This window comes from Pteronotus mesoamericanus, unplaced genomic scaffold (assembly GCF_021234165.1).
Source record: "Pteronotus mesoamericanus isolate MK-2021 breed Mesoamerican mustached bat unplaced genomic scaffold, CSHL_Meso_final scaffold_476, whole genome shotgun sequence".
Classification (NCBI taxonomy): Eukaryota; Metazoa; Chordata; class Mammalia; order Chiroptera; family Mormoopidae; genus Pteronotus; species Pteronotus mesoamericanus.
Genome location: NW_026555318.1, coordinates 2,073,942 through 2,086,894, shown reverse-complemented (window position 1 = coordinate 2,086,894; position 12,953 = coordinate 2,073,942). Strand labels below are relative to the sequence as shown.

At 38.9% G+C, this 12,953-nt stretch overlaps 1 protein-coding gene across 3 annotated transcripts in view; it reads left to right on the top strand.

Moving 5' to 3' along the window:
- The window catches only part of WIPF2 (WAS/WASL interacting protein family member 2), a 41,065-nt gene that overhangs the window by 1,332 nt on the left and 26,780 nt on the right, over positions 1-12,953 (top strand). For all 3 annotated transcript variants that reach the window (XM_054593849.1, XM_054593848.1, XM_054593847.1), the window contains exons 2-3: positions 1,309-1,383; positions 2,224-2,412. The gene's annotated coding sequence lies outside the window, so the exon portion shown is untranslated. The remainder of the gene's footprint in view (positions 1-1,308; positions 1,384-2,223; positions 2,413-12,953) is intronic.

Genomic DNA, 12,953 nt, shown 5'->3' with positions numbered 1-12,953 from the left:
CACCTGAGGCTATGTTTATTGATTAGAGAGAGAGAGAGAGAAAAAGAAAGAAAAAGAAGGATCGATGTGAAACATCGATGATTGGTTGCGTCCCGCACACGCCCGGACCAGGGATTTAACCTGAAACCTTTTTGGTATATGGACAACATTCTGACCAACTGAGCCACCAGGCCAAGCCAGTGGAGATTTGATACATGTCTATTTTTTAAACTTTCCTGAACTTCAACTTTTAGTAGCCCAGAACTTCATATTATTCTGTTACATTGTATTAGCTGCCATCAAGATAGAGATAGGATAGAAATTGGAGTTGGGGTGAGTGAGGTCTGTTGATGGACAATATTGCAGAATACAGTCTGCTACCAGAATGTTTTACTCTGAAATTTTTTTTTTTCCATTTCTCAATTACTTTGCTCTTGACAAACACTGACTTCGTGATCTTTTTGAAAATTCACTGAAGTGTACTATTTTAGATAGTTGCTTTGGTCCAGTCACTTTGGCCCTGTTGCCACTGTGCTTGTGGACAATTTTAACCTACTGTTAATCCTTTGAAATATTGACTGATTTAGCGTTTCCTTTGGGCATAATACCCTAAATACTTTGCCTGTACGTGAACTTGTTTAGCTTAGAGGTGTTCCTGAAAGTCTGGGCATTTCTGAAGTCTGACGTGGATTTGCTTAAGAGGGGGCAGTTTCTAATTCTCTCTCACACTTGATATCAGAGCAGTGTTTACCTTCTTAGCTGGTACTGATTAGTTACGTGCTGTCAGCACAAAGGTGAAATGCAGGGGAAGGGAGAAAGTGTTGGGAACAGTGGATTTTTCAGGTTTTACTTTTTAAGAAGGGAAGAGAGGAATCCTGTTCCTATTGAAGAAAAAATTGTCAGATGTTTTTTTCCTTGACTTCTTGGGCTCTTTGACTGGAAGGGAAGCCAGTTGTACTTGAGTCTGTTTTCCTATTGCCCTTGAAGTAATTCTGAAAATCATGGTCTGCTGGTTCAGGCTGTTTGAGCAAACCATAGTCTTTATATGAACCGTAGGAAGAGCTGTCGGCTATGAGGTATATACACTTGCTTGGGAATTAATATTTTGCTGTCATTTCAACCTACAGTGTGTGTTTTTGGTTTGTTTTTAAGAAGGTCTTGAAATAAGTCATGGAGGCTCAGAGCTTTGGGAAGGCTTTTGGGTATAGCCTGCCTGTTTAACATAATGATTTTTCATTTTTTCCTATCCTGTTATGTTTTTCCATTGCTCTACTTGATCGAGTCCTAAGTGGAAACAGCAAATTACATCTTTTTTTTCCTCCCTTTTAGTCTCTGGTGGACATCTTGTCTGTGTCACAGTTTGATACCACCAAATTGAAAGGATTCTTGACTGCTTCAAATGAGGTGGGTGACAGAAGCTGAGCTGGGTGCCCTGGGCCAGAGAATGGACTCTGTCAAAGCAAAGAATAGTTGCAGAAACACAAACCGGGGCCTTGAAGCTGTGACTAACATTTTGGCAACATGCTTCTTTTTGCCAAATAACTTCTTTTCTTCTTGAATGTGATTGTTGATCTCCTTCTGAAAACAGGCCCTTGTTGCTACTGTTCTTCACACAACTCCTGAGCAGAGGCTGGCGGAGTTCCGGCTGACTGTCTCTGGAGGGCTGTGCCCCGGATTAGAGTAGATGGGGTGTTCCGTGTCAAAACGAGGCTCACTGGCAGGTCCTGAGAGCTGCTCCGCAAGGACATAGAGGCAGTACTCTTTACTGAATGGTTTTGTACTCCTCTATTTTTTCTGAATTCAAATCTGTTTCTTATTCATCGTGTGATTAAATGCAGAATCATTGCCTTTGTCTAGCTTGGAAAGTCCAGGGCATTGAGGGAGAGAGAGTATTTCCGACTTCTTTATTTCTCCACTCTCACTCAGCCTTTGAGCTTGGGGAGTCACAGACTAAATTCACAGGGACCGTTTGGCATATTATAGGAGGGTATTTAAAATGCTGCATGGAACTTTATGGAGAAAAACAGTGTTAACAGGGAAAAAGGTGATACATTTGCTAATGCAGAAAGAGCCTGTGGAGGCCAATAAGTTATCAAAGAGGGGAGCTAGGCATTGGCTTATAGCTTGCCATTTAGACGTGGCAAAGTTATAACGCTTTAGAATGGCTATACTAAATACTTTGTTCTACTTAGTAAATGCCTTTTTCAGTATGTTCTACTTAGTAAATACCCTTTTGTTTTTCAGGGGATAATTAGTTGAAGATAACAGTGTCTCCGATAGGTCTTGGGATGGATTATGAAGATCATTTCTTGCACTATTTGACAGTGGTTCTTGTAACATTGGAGACCCCAAGACAAATCCTCTCGTTGGTGGCCCCGGATTCGTCTCTCTCCTGTCATCCTTAGTCCAGCGTATTCTGTTCCTGATATGCAGGTTTGGGAAACTTAACAGGTTTGGGAAACTTAACAGGTTCAGAACTAAAGGTTAAAACTCTGGTCCAGGGCTGCTGCTAGTCATTTATTTATTTGTTTATAATAGATTGGAGAGAGAGAGAAAAAAAAGAGAGAGAGAAACAACAATTTGTTCCACTTATTTATTCATTCACTGGTTGATTTTTGTATGTGCCCTGACTGGGGATCGAACCTGCAATCTTGGTGTATTGGGATGATGCTGTAACTAACTGAGCTATCTAACCAGGACTGGTCCAGGACTTTGATTGTGATAACAAATGTTATTATTGGAGTGATGTTTAAAAAGTTTCAGATCTCTCTTTCCTGAAGAATATCTTAAAGTTTGGCAAATCTGTATTTTAAGGAACATGTGTAGCTTTCCTCCTCATTCTTATAATTGATTTCCAAAAGAATTTAGTTTCTTAAACTTTGTGGATTCAAATTAAGCTCAAAATTCAAAATTTAGAGTTTGAGGCCCTTCAGTGAAAATACTTTATTTTTAGTCAGGGTTTAGTATTTCTTCAGTATAAATTCATCAGCTTTTTATGCTTATAGAAATGCTTTTTATAATGCCTTTTTACTTCTCCCAATAATCCCTTCTGACTGAAAACATTCCTCATATGTCCAGATTGGCACATTTGGTTGCAAAAAAAAAAGGAATTTTTCTTCTAAAGTGATGTAATCTAGTATGGGGAAAGCTGCCTGAGGTTGTGGCTGAGTTTTCCTTCTTCCTACTTCCGCCCTACCAGTGCTCAGCTAGTAGGCAGAATGTTTGTCATTGAAGATCCAGGTATGAAATGTTTGAATTCTTTCCATCCCTGTCTTAGAAATAAGGACAAAACTGTCCTTAGCGATTTTTACTTTTTAAATAGATAATACATTAACATAGTTCAAATTTCAAAAGATAAAAAAGTGGTACAGTGAATAGTTTACCTTTTACCTTTAGTCTACCCTACTCATAATCCAGCTCATCTTCCCAGAGGCAACTAACACTACCAGTTTCTTAAGATCCTTTCTAGAGATACCATGTATATATAAAGCAAATAAGTATATATCTTACTTTTTCAAAAACAAGTCTAGTACACTATTAATACACCATACTTTTTTCTTTTTAATAAATAATAATACAAGAATAATCTCTGTGTTTTGTGTACTCACAATTATAAACCTACTTAGCCCACCCGGTATAAATAGAGTTGCTGATGGTGATTTTGGAGGGGGCTGTGTTATTCACTTATTTGACAAGAATTTTTGAGCTTCTGCTCTATGCCAAGCACTGGGCTAGGTGCTGGAGAAATAGCAGTGAGCAAAACTGATCCAGTTCCTGCACTCACACAGTTATGGTCTAGTGGGGAAGATCCACTAAACAAATAATTACTTTTGCTCTAAGTACTATGGAGACAGCTAACCGGAAGCCTAACCCAGGTTGACTGGGAAGGTGGGCAGGGCAGGGAAAGTCGGTGAGGAATTGACTTTGAAGGCTGAAGCTTAAAGGACGAGGGGAGGACAAAAGTCTGTTCTGGGTAGAGGAAATGGCACAGGTGACGATCCTGAGGAGGGAAAGAGCATGGCTATTTTGACAAACTGAAGGAAGTTCCAGTGTGTCTGGAGCTCTGGGAGTGAAAAACAGAGAGGTAGGAGGCAAGGCTGCAGCGAGCATGAGCTCTCCAAAAGTGAGCGAATAGCATAGTGAATTTTGAGCTCAGCCTTTATGATAGAGGTTTGTTTTTTTTTCCTGTCAGTTCTTTCCACAGATACTAGTTTACTGGTGTTAATGCTAAAACCATCAATATCATAAGGAAACCTGATGTGATAGAGTGGAACATGTTTTCTTTAAGAATTTCCCTGGATAAAGTTTATTTTAGTCTTGATTTCTTTTAGGTCCTACAAATTAAACTTGTGTGGCTGGCTTAGGTCTTAAAATTTTAGGATCTTAGAAATTGGTAAGGAGATTTAGTGATTATTGGGGAGTAATTCGTAGATTATGGGCATGATGGAGTGTTAGTTTGCCAGGCTTGCTATGTAGGAAACAGAAAACCTATTTACTTCTAGGGAATATTTTTTGTAAGCCTTATGGGGCTAGAGAGAGCGAGCACAGATATTTCTTATTATGAACTGGAGAGGATAATATTTTATCATACCCTTCATGTAGGCTATATATCTTAACGTACCGTATGACTCTTGTTGGACATACAAATGACTTACTACCCCAAGGACTATATAAGAAAGCACGGAAGCATTTTTATCTGCAGGTATATTGACTTTTGTTCAGAAATCACAGTACTCTTCCTCAAAGCCCAGATGGGCCTGTTTAATTTAGTACGTTGTGTAATTTGATCAGCTTGCCCTATTTTCGTAACTTAAAGTAGACTCTTGGTTTAGCTGCCTATCACTAATGATCAAGGAGTGAAAATGTGAAAATTTTTCTAGCGTTTCAGCAAGAAACATCTGTGTATCTGATGGCTTAAGGGTATCAGAGTGAGAGAGAAGAGACTTGTCAACAATGGCAGTCCTGGCTTTGTTACTGGATTACCGTGGGGTGGTGGCTCTTAGCACGCTACCTTTGGAATGAGGCACGCCCCTTCTCTCTGTGTGATGTCTGGGTCAGCGCTTCGTGGAGCACCTGTTTCAGTTTTCTTTCAGGCCTTTTCACAGGGAGACTGTCTTCACTGGATTTTCTGTATTTCTGACTGTTCTCTGTGTATGCTTCTCCACTTTTATACTTGCGGTGTGCTAACGAAGGCTGGCACGTGGAAATTGGGGGCCAGTAATATGAGATATAGCTAGCCTAGGGTGAGAACAGTCGTGTTTTTGGTCATCAGTAACTAGGTTTCAGCTCTCCTTGTAAGCCTTTTTAATCTAATAGTTTCTTAAAACTTCTAAAGATGTTTTGTTAACAGATATTGGTGGTTTTTGTTTTTTAGTTAGTGCATTAAATTTGAAAACAAGTCCTAGAAAGGATCTAAGGTAACTGATTTTAAGATTTATCCCTCTATTTGTGTGCTTACCTTTACAATTGATTTTTGTCACAATTTCTTATAGTGACCTAGAAGTTCCTCACATATTTGACCCCTGACGTAGAGTAAACTCTAGGGTGGCGAACACTGGTTGCACCAGGCTGTGGCAGAGATTCAGGTCGCATTAGGCAGCCTGCTTCCATTAATGCTGAATTCAGGGCGCACAAAGCAAGCATAATAGCCTTTTGATTATTTTGTTTTGTGGGGGAATTTTGTACTGTCCTTAACTATATCGGTGATAGATCCAATTTTTTTAAAAAATTTTATTGATTTGAGAGAGAGGGAGAGAGAGAGAAACTGATTTGTTGTTCCACTTATTTCTACATTCATTGAGTGCTGCTTTTATGTGCCCTGACCGGGGATTGAACCTACAACCTTGGCATAATGGGACAGATCCAGTATAGACTGACCTTATTTTTTAAAATTTCAGTCTATCTGGAGCTTGATTTCTCTTATACAGTGTTAGAATTTTGGGGGTTTTAGTGATTAAATTTTAAAATTTAAAAAAATCAAAATAGTAAGACTACATAGTTTAAAGAGTCAAATAGTACCATAAGTCTTATAATTAAAAAAAATTGCTCTCCATTTCTCCTTGTTTGTCCTCTGTTACTTTGAATACTTTTAGTGTTTTTTCCTGATATGTATTATCTTCATGATTCTACATAGTATACCTATACTATTATTTCTTGATTCTTTTACATTCATGGAAAAATCATTGCATGCAAATCTTGATTAAATCAGTATTTTGTGTTTTTATATTATGTGTCAGGATTAATTCAGAAAAACAAACCATTCTTGATAGTTCAGAGAGGGTATTAGATGCTTGCAAAACCATCAGAAGGCCATGGGAGCGTAGGTGAGGGGAAACCATGGTACAGGGATTTAGAAGGAAGTGCTACCATTAATAATCTTGGCTGCTTTAAACACCAAAGTAGGCAATTTGCAGAATAGTGGCAGCTGCTGCAAACCACATGTCTCATCTGTCGGAAGCCACACACCTGATCCCTGCTGCTGCTGGAAGAGCAGTAGCAGTATGACACTTTTCCTATCTTCCAGATCTTAACTGAATGACTTGTATTCTCAGAATTTAAATCACAGCCCCATTGATTGGATTCTGGGAATGTAGTTCCCAGGCCTCTAGCCTCCAGCCTCCTCCCACTTGCCATCCCGTGAGTCCAGAAGAGATTGGTGGTAAATGTTACCAAAGGGGAAAAAATTAGCATGTAGTATAATGACCGTGTGTAGTATGATTATATTTCCTTCCTGATACATTTTCCCCTAAATGTAATAATTGCCATTCTTTTTTTTTTTTCTTTTCCACTGTCTACCCCTCTTTTTCCCTTCTTTCTCTTGCTTGATTTACGGACTGTCAATTACTAATTCATCCCTAAACTCAGGGAGAAGTATAAATCTCTTTTCAGCACATTCAAACGCATTAGTAGAGTCCATTGGAGGGGGTGCCTTTTTTTGAGGCCATTCATGTCTAAATTGTCTCTTTTCTGCCTTCATGCCAGCTCATATTTGATTAAATATAATGTTATGTTGGAGATCATATCTCTTTGGAAATTTTAAGCCTTGCTTTGTGGTCTTACACTTTTCAATAATGGTATTGTGAAGTTTGATGCTATTCTGATTCTGGATTCTTTGCACAGGATCTGTTCTTTTCTCTGAAAGGTTTTAGGATCTTATCTTTACCCATAGTATTCTGAAATACAGTGATGTGCCTTGGTGTGGATATTTAAAAATTCATCATGTTTGGCCTTTAGTGGTCCTTTTCAGTCTAAAACTTATTTCTATCCTGTGAAGTTTTCTTGTATTATATCTTTGATAATGTATTCCCCCTTTCATAATTATCTCCTCTCTCTTTTGGAACCCTCTGTTAGCCATGTGGTGAAACTCCTAGACTGGTCCTCTATTTTTTTCCTTGCAAATTTTTATTTTATTTTTTACTTGATTTTCAGATTTCCTTAGCTTTTTCTTCCATCTTTTTTATTGTATTTTTATTTTATTTTTGAGATTTTTAAAATTTATTTTTAGAGAGGGGAAGGGAGGGAGAAAGAGAGAGAGAGGAACATCAATGTATGGTTGCCTCTCACATGCCTGCCACTGGGGACCTGGCCTGCATTCCAGGCATGTGCCCTGACTGGGATTCGAACCGGTAGCCCTTTAATTTGCAGGCTGGCATTCAATCCACTGGGCCATACCAGCCAGGGCTTCTATTGTATTTTTAACTTCTAGTATCAATTTTTTCATGTTTTTTCATGTTGTCAGGAATTCTGTTTTGTTTACTTTGATTCCTACTTTCAGAGGTTTTCTTCAAATGTCTGATAATTCTTGGCTGTCTGTTCATTTTTAAGAATAAGGCACTAGCTCTGGCCAGTGTGGCTCAGTTGGATGGAGCATCATCCTGTACACCAAAAGGTCGGGGACTTGATTCCTGGTCGAGGCACATGCCTAGGTTGCTGGTTTGATTCCCGGTCAGGGTGTGTATGGGAGTCAGCCAGTTAATGTGTCTCTCTTTCTCTCTCTCTCTCTCTCTCTCTCTCTTTCTCTCCTCCACCCCTTACCCTCTCTCCCTACTTTTCCTTCTCTCTCTCAAATCAATATTTTTAAAAATTAAAATAAAAAAGAACGAGACACTTAATAGGCTCTGAGTATGGAGCCCTGGCTCAGCAAGTGGTGGGTATCACTTCAGGGTGAATTGGTGGCTTGTTAGTTTCCTCAGAGAGGATCCTCCAGTCTCTTGCCTACAGAGTATAGGCCCAGCAGCAGGTGTTTCTGGAGCCAAGCTGGTGGAGAGAGATGGGAAAGGAGAGTAAGTTAGACTTCTGTTTGATCCACTATCTTCAGCGTGGCATTCCTGCCCCCAGCTGGGACCGGTCCCTTGGTTCAGAGGCCCTGTGATTCAACCTCTCAAGTCTTCTGCCTGGCAGAATGGGGAAGGGAAGGAGGAGGGAATAATCTGTTTCTTATACGGATTTTCAACCAATTTTCCTGTTTTAGCCCTTCCTCCAGAGGAGGAACTGGGTGCCTCCAGTTTCTGAGCTTTTTCTGAGATTCTGTGGTAGGAATCTGCTCCTATGCACTCCAAGCATTTTGAAGTTATTTATCACTAGTGCCTCTGCTTTCTAGCTTCCAAAATTTTGCTGGCATTGCTCTTTCTGCTGTTGTCTCCTATTTTCTTTTTTGCTTTTATGTTTCTGCCCTTAAGAAAAAGATCGCTTTGCATAATTTTAATGGTGTTTTGTGATAAAATGCATGCAGCATATTCATGTTTAACCAATATACTCAGTTTTTTTCTTGCTGATACCTATTCAGATAGCGTCTGTGTAGTTGATTACTAATACTCCTTTAGAGAAAAAAATACTCATTTTTCAGACTTCCCTAACACCAGCAGTTGTTGAACATACAGATTCCCAAATCTTTCTTCTGGAAAATTTATGATTTTAGAAGGTCAAGGATTAGAGCTCAGGAATCTTTTTGTGTGTGTTTGTTTAACAAATGTCCTGGGTTGTATCTTGTCTTCAGGCAAGTTTGGAAACTGCTTTGGAAGGGCCTTCTAAACCACTTATTGCCACTTTAATCTTCAAAGCAAACTCCTGAGGCTTCCCTTAATTTTACTTTTGTATTCAGGCTGTGTTTTAGTCTGTCTAGCTTTGGTCTGGATTTTTAAATTAGAATTTGTGTTCTTACTCTGATTAATTCCTCTCTTTAGTCAAATGTTGGCTGATGGTAATAACTTTGGCCTTGTGTGACTCCATTTTTTTAACCAACGTTTCTAAACCCACTGGTTCCTGGTATGTGTGGGTGGGGAGGAAATATTAGTTATGAACATTGAGCTACTTTCTGTATCATTTCACTGTCCAAATCCAGGAAGCTTAATTTTTCTTTTCTTTTTTTTCTTTTTCTTTTTTTTGTAAATTGGAAAATTAACTCAGTCTTCGAAAACAGATGTACTAATGATCTGCCTTGGATGTGCGCAGCATCATTTTTAGAGATGTTCAAGCACTGTGATTGGAAGTTTGTTTTTAACTTTGAGAGTATGAAAGAGCATATTCTCTTCTTTGGGGTATTTATGGATCCCTAGGCCTAAACGGAAACTTTTACTACCATTCTGAAGCATCTGGAAATGAGATGTTTGCAGCTGTCCCTAGGTTGCTGTGATTTGTTTGGAGGTCAGGAGCCAAATAGTGCCTGTCTTAGTAATATTGTAGAAGCCAAGTGTAGTACTCTAGTTCTAAGTTCTTGGAAGTCTCATGGTTGTTATTAGCTATTGATTATGAGCAATTGACTATTTTCTGTACACATTCCCCCACCTTTCCAATACTTGAGTGCTTTCAGGATAACAGGATTTTCTTTTAGTTTTGGGGTGTGGTAGGGGCTGGGGATGTTTAGTAAGGTCATTATCTGTTTAGGATGATTTTCAGACATTTAATTTACAGTTCCCCTTGTATTAGTTATCTTTTTATGAAGCTATTCTTTGCAGCCGTGGTTATTTAATTGAACACAAGAGTGGACTTCTCATTGTTTGCCATCATTTTAGATGAGAGAACTTGGCTCCTGGGTCGCCCTGTATCTGGGAATAACCTGTGGTACCTAATATTTACCATGTCAAATAGTATGTGAATAAGTAGACTCCTGAGTTTATGTTTTTAGGACTTTTAAAAAATGTGGAACAAGAGGAAAGAGTCATATTGGGGGGAAAGCCTCATTGTTGGGATGTGTACTTACGTTTTTATTACAGAAATTATATTTGAAAGGATTTCATTATGTAGTTATATATCTATCTTCTGCCTTCTTCCTTTTCTCTTCTGGGGTTATATGTTGTTCATAACTGTGAAAACCCATTTATCTGAAGAGTAGCACAACCAGGTTTAGTTGTAGAAGTCCCAGGATTTTCAGTTTAAATATTTACAGTGGTTATATGATATTTTATTATTTGTTGGATCAATCAGATTTGCTGCATGGTTGAATTGTCCATGATTGAAAAATGCCTGCAGTTGGAAAAACGATTTTTTCCCCTCATAGAGTTAACCTTAGAATTTTAATTAATTCCATCATGATGGAAATCTATTTCATCAAGGTTTGACTGAATTGAATTCCAAGGGGGAGATAGAACCTTCTCCATTGAGAGAAGAGTGCTGTGGATTATTTTCAAACTATACAGAGCCTTTTGGGGTCTGGAGGGTGGTAGACTTCTTAAAACATGAAAGTTATTCTAGTCTGTTTCCTTGCATTTTAAGCCAGAAATGATTTAGTGGAGACCCTCTTCTATATTCTGCTCTAGAGCACATCGAGGCGTGTTCATAATTCTGTGTTGACCTGAGCTCCCATGTAATTACGGGAACCTGTTGGACTCCTGCTGTTTGTGAGTCTCCTGGAGCGGCACGTGACTACTCCTAGGTGGCTTCTGGCTCCTCTCCCACGTTGGGGTTCTTTGACCTAGGAGCCGGATGCCATTATGCCACTATGGTAATGAGCTCCTGCCTCCCCATGCTGCACTGCTTTTCAGGACCAAAGTTGAAGGGCAGGTGGACAGGCAGGCAGATTACCATCAGGTAACTTTTCACCCTGGAAGGCTTCCAGTTAGTACATAGGTCCTTCTCTGTGCTTAAGCTAAGAGATCAAGTGCAGCCTGGGATTGATGAAATAACTGAATTTGTGGTTTCCTTTAGGTGTGAAGCATTGGTTTGTTTAGACTTCTTTGGTATTATAAGAATAATAAGTGGAGAAGGACACTACTTTTGGATTTGGAGAATGATCTATAAGCCCTCAGATTTCATTTCCTACCACACTTCTCACTGTACTCTAGCTCCCTGGACTTCCTTACTGGTTCTGTTACACATTAAGCTCATTCCCATCTCATTGGCTTTTCACTTGCTATCCTAGAGTAGCTGATTTTCTGTCAAACATTTATGTCTCATCTCTGATACTGTTAGGTTCTTCTGATTTAAACTATGGGGTCAGAAGGGTTCCTGTGGGGAGGATGTCTAGAGTCTTTTTAAGACACAACTGTCTTCTCTTTGGGGTATCTGGAGACAGTAGGAGAGCTACTAGTCCAAAGAGGATCTTGAACCATCCCTTTACCTATTTCTCTGTTTCTTTATATTAGGAAAAGGTTTAATAGGATATTAAATTATTGAATATGTACCTAAAAAAGGAGAGGTAATTTTCTTATTGACATCCCAAATTCCTATTCATATAATGTTTTGTTTTGTTTTTTTTTTAAATCCTCATCGGAGGACATGTTTCCATTGATTTTTTTTTTTTTAGAACAAGAGGAAGGGAGAGAAAAATTGATTTGTTGCCTCCCATGTGCACCCTAACCAGAGATCAAATGCACAACCTAGGTATGTGCCCTGACCGGGAATTGAACCAGCAGCCTTTTGGTGCGCAGGATGATGCTTCAGCCAAGTCACACAGCCGGGGCCATATCACTTATTCTTGTGAGGTGAACTGAGGCCTTTGAGACTTTGCTGAGGGGAGGCAGCCTACATTTTAAGGTCAGTTTTTTTCCCCTGTAGGATTTTGTTGGGTACTTCGATACTGTAATTTACTCTGTAGTGAAAGCCAAGATTAAAGGAAAGTGCTGTTACCTGAGGTCTGTTAGCATGAAAGTAGATGGCATTAAGATTTAAATTTTTTTTATTCTTTTTCTTTTTAAAATAACTTGCGATTGAAACCTGAGTTTTATAATAGCAGAATGTCATTTGAATAAAGGCCCCAAATTGTTGTGGTAACTAGGATACTTCTTAGATTATTTTAAACATATGAAAAAAGCCACAACTAAATTAGATTCTTTATTTCTCAAATGCAAAAGGCAATAGTATCTTTGTACTCAGAAGTCTCCTTCTCCTAAAATATAGGAATATTTGGATGAAATATTAGGAAATTTAATAGAAAAATAGTTTTGGTTTTTGGAGGAACAAAAGAAAGCACTTTTCAAAAGTACATTGCTTAGTTTTATGAAGACATCTCTGAATTCTGTGATAAATTTGATATTAGGAAGATTTGAAATAATACTCTCTGATCTTTATTTAAAAGAAATTGAGTCCTGGTTGGTGTAGCTCAGTGGGTCGGGTTTCATCCTGCCTACCAAAAGGTCACTGGTTCGATTCCTGGTCAGGGCACATGCTTGGTTTGTGGCCCAGGTCCCTGGTTGGGGAGTGTGCAAGAGACAACCAATCAGTGTTTCTCTCACATGTTGCTGCTGCTCTCCCTTCCTTCCCTTCTCACTGAAAATAAATTAAATCTTTAAAAAAACAAAAAACAAAAACAAACCTGCATCGTAAAAAGAAATCCCACATTCACTTCCCTCCCTCCCTCCTTTTCTGTCCTCCTTTTCTACCTTCCTTCCTTCCTTAAAAAAAAAGTAAAAAGAAATTGGCTCTTGGATGTGAAAAGCTTATTACATCATGGGGTAGATGGAAGGGCTTAAGAGGGGAATGAAAATTGCTGTGTTACTGAACTAGAAGCAGTCTCACAATATTTCTGGAAATATTTCAAG